Source organism: Prunus dulcis, chromosome 1 (assembly GCF_902201215.1).
Source record: "Prunus dulcis chromosome 1, ALMONDv2, whole genome shotgun sequence".
NCBI classification, from domain to species: Eukaryota; Viridiplantae; Streptophyta; class Magnoliopsida; order Rosales; family Rosaceae; genus Prunus; species Prunus dulcis.
In genome coordinates this window covers 15543623-15547372 of record NC_047650.1, presented here as the reverse complement: position 1 = coordinate 15547372, position 3750 = coordinate 15543623, and the positions used below count along the sequence as shown (strand labels likewise).

The following is a 3750-nucleotide window of genomic DNA, read 5'->3' as shown; positions in this document are numbered from 1 at the left end:
GAATACCTTGTATTGAAATACAGACAAACCATTGATTTATATCCTTACTTATTTTTAAATGGGGGTTATTATGGTTATAAATTGTTTTCAAGAACATTATTTTTTGTCCACTCACATTTTCAACCTGTTTTTCGCCCCCACGCCATAGAAGTGCGAGGGATTCCACCACCGGGTCAACTTTAGAAAATGCTCTGATATCTAGTTTTAGTGGAAAACTGGAGCTGGTGAATACTTGGTTATTCAATTCTGGCAGTTGGTGTAGAATTATTTGATTGTTTGACAGGTGGAAAAATTTGGGTTTGGTCAAAATACAGGGAAGACTCTGCCAAATTTTCGGCAGAAGTCCAAAGAAAATTTTAATAGTAATTGTAGCAGGAAGGGTAAAATGGTCATTTGTGCCCGACAGTTGCCAGATGTCGGACACGTACAGGGCTTGGTTCGAATTTCAAAGTGAAATTAGGATCGGGTCCTGTCACGAATTGGTGTCTTGGGTTTGGAACTTCAATCTTTGAAATGGCATGAAGATGCCCTTCATAACTTTCGAATTCCTGAAACTCTAAAATTGGTCCACCGAGGAAACTCATTTAATCTTTATATTCATTCATTGATATATATATATATATATATATATTCATGTATTAAATATTATTGAAATCATCTGCGGCACAAAACATGAATTTTACATATATATGTATATATGGGCGGGGCTAGCCACTTGGGTTCCATTATATATATAAAATGGACTGATATAAAACCCTCCCCAAACCTAAAACATTCCAACCGCAACAATAACCCTCCAGTCCAAAAAGCCCAACCGCCACTCATTCATGTTCTCGATCTCTTCTCCTGGATGATCTTTGTATTTTAAAATAAAAGATCTTGTGTTTGAAAAATCTGCCGCCGATTATTAAAAGATTAGAAGCCTGACTCCAGCATTTTCTATAAATATGAGAGGCTCTTTGATAAGTGACTCCTGCATTTCTTAAGCCAAAAGGCATTACAGTGTATTTAAAAGCACCTATATCTCCTGGGCTGCTCTTTTATGAAGGTGATGATCTCTTGAGATGTAGTGGATTTCACAGGTTTGGCTTCCACCCATATGGTGAAATACTAAGCTGGAATTGCACTGTGGTACCTGTTCTGCTTCATCAGGGCTCTCCATAAATTTGTTGAGGTTTTCATATTTGTAAAATCCCGAAAACTGACTACTGATGGTCTTTTCTGCCAAAATAGATAACTTCCATTTTTCTTTGCATTTTAAAATAAAAGATCTTGTTTTTGAAAAATCTACCGCCCATTATTAAAAAATTAGAAGCCCCACTCCAGCATTTTCTGCCAAATTAGGCCCAAACAAAAGACCCGGCCGCACTTAGAACACAATGTGGTCTAAGTCTCCAGCCGCAATTCTGGTCACTCTCCAGCCCTCCTAGCTCCATCCGGCCGCAAACTTGTGCAGCCCGGATTTTAAGTTTCAAGGTCCCGACAAGATTTCGAACTCCCAGCCCAGTTGCATCTTCCAACCCTCGGCCACGCCTCACAAGCTCCTGCACCAACGGCTGCCCGCCCTTCAATTGAGAAGCTCCGCTGCACTCTCCAGCCCATCCCCTTCGGTCATGCCCAGTTCCATCCGGCCCAACTCTGCAAATAAATCCCGGGCGTATCTTCAACTACAAACTGAGCCGTCTTCTTCAGCCAAGCTTCCACACAGCCCGACCCATCTTCCGGCCACGGCCTAGCCACATAGACTCTAGCTGCGCTTGAATTTACTCCGGCCGTTTGTACTTCTTAAGGCGCCCGGGTTGGGTGAATTCTCACCACCCCCAAATACTTTTATGTACCCATTTTGAAATTATTCAAGGCACTCAAAGATATGGAAACACCTACATAAAAGGGCAGAACTGTGTATAGCTGCCTGGGGCTTTATCCCAATGCAGCTTTCGGCTCAAATAAATTTTGCCCATAAGCTGTAGGTTTTTATTATATTTAGCCCATCAAAACTAGGTTTAAAATATCCAGCCCAACTTTATGGCCCAGAAAACTTAGAGACAAAATCTGGAAAAGGAAGAGGATTCAAAATCGGTAAGATTAAAAATAGCACTGGCATTTGGGAAAACTCATGATTCAGTCTTCGTCCGTATTTTGTCTCAAATTTTAGAAAAAAATTCGAGAAACCAATGTTTTGACCTGCCTTTTTACATGGTGGAAATAAAGTAAGCTGTTGAGACTCCAAGCACAAATGGCATCATCCAAGCTCCAAGCTATTCAAAGAATTGGAGGACTATTCCCGATGAGGAACTCTTCCAATTTTAGAAAATGAGAAGGCTCAATTGAAAAGGCTTATGACTTAATCAATTGAGTCTACATTACATGCTGTCTAATTAAGTTTGGCAGATTAATTCATTTCAAAGCTGATTTCTCGTCCAACAAATTCGAAAGAAACTATTTTCACACAGCTCAACAATATGGCCCAAAGTTTGTGACCTTAATTAGTTTCTCTAAACTTATTAATGGCATGGTTGAAGAATACTTGTTCCCATCCTTTCAAATTATGGAAGACTTTTAACTGTTCAACCACTAATTGTTCCAAGCATCAAAGTATTCTAACTTCTCCCTCTTAATGTCTTTACTTTAAATTATAAATGTTCTTATTTTCAATGTCTCCAGTGCTAAAATTTCGGGTAGAAATAGGAATCAGGAACTGTTTCATGTGATTAATCAGCACCAGTTGAAAAGCAACACCAACTTGTAAAAACAGTAGATGTAAAACAAAAAACATAATTAGAATGCCAATTTGATTGATTGATTGTATAAGAAAATCAGCCTCAGACATCCAAGGAAGGATAAAAGCAGCACAAGCTCTCAAGCCTGGCGAAGGCGAAAGCTCTTAGGCGGCCACTGCGAATGTTCTTGAGAAACAAGCCTTAGATTTGTCATCACAGGTGATTCAAACCAAACATACAGCACATTTAAATGGGATTTTAAAACTGAAAGAAAACATAAATTTTGCCAAACCAAATTTCAACAATTTATGCTAGATTTTAAAAACAACTTGCTACATTAATGGAAATCCCGAAACCAAGCAGAAAACCAATTTACAGCAAAAAATTTAAAATTTAAAAAACCAGAGGATTTTTGTTTTGCAAAATCTCAGACATCCAAGGAAGGATAAAGCAGCATTAGCTCTCAAGCCTGGCGTGGCGAAAGCTCTTAGGCGGCCACTGCGAATGTTCTTGAGAAACAAGCCTTACTTTTGTCATCATTGATGATAATATTCAATAAAATAATCACAGCAAAATAACCATGAACAATAGAGGTTTAAAACCCAGGTATCAAAAAATTATAAACAAAAATAAATAAATAAATAATTATGTTTAACTGAAAATCATTGGGTAATTGAGATAAATTAATCCATCTCATCCAACAATGATCAGCCAGAAAAAACCAGAAAGCAGCTTACAAAAGTGAATGGAGAAAAGATCAAACCCGTTCATCCCCAAACCCTAAATCAAGAATAGTGGGCATGAACCAAATATATTTCTCACCGATAACAAAATCGAAAACCCAGAATAAAAACCAACCATTAAATACAGAATGCACATAGAAAAACAGAGAAGCAGAGAAAAAAGTCTCAGACATCCAAGGAAGGATAAAAGCAGCACACGCTCTCAAGCCCGGCGAAAGGCGAAAGCACTTAGGCGGCCACTGCGAATGTTCTTGAGAAACAAGCCTTTGGATCTATCATCATCGACC

At 38.6% G+C, this 3750-nt stretch overlaps 3 non-coding genes across 3 annotated transcripts; all 3 read right to left on the bottom strand.

Moving 5' to 3' along the window:
* Positions 1-2818: 2818 nt before the first annotated feature.
* On the bottom strand, positions 2819-2942 carry LOC117616856. Its single transcript, XR_004584204.1, has one exon. It is a non-coding gene; the product is annotated as a small nucleolar RNA SNORD14 (small nucleolar RNA).
* Positions 2943-3143: 201 nt separating this feature from the next.
* LOC117616855 lies at positions 3144-3265 on the bottom strand. The gene has a single exon (XR_004584203.1). It is a non-coding gene; the product is annotated as a small nucleolar RNA SNORD14 (small nucleolar RNA).
* Positions 3266-3624: 359 nt separating this feature from the next.
* Positions 3625-3750, bottom strand: LOC117616857. Its single transcript, XR_004584205.1, has one exon. It is a non-coding gene; the product is annotated as a small nucleolar RNA SNORD14 (small nucleolar RNA).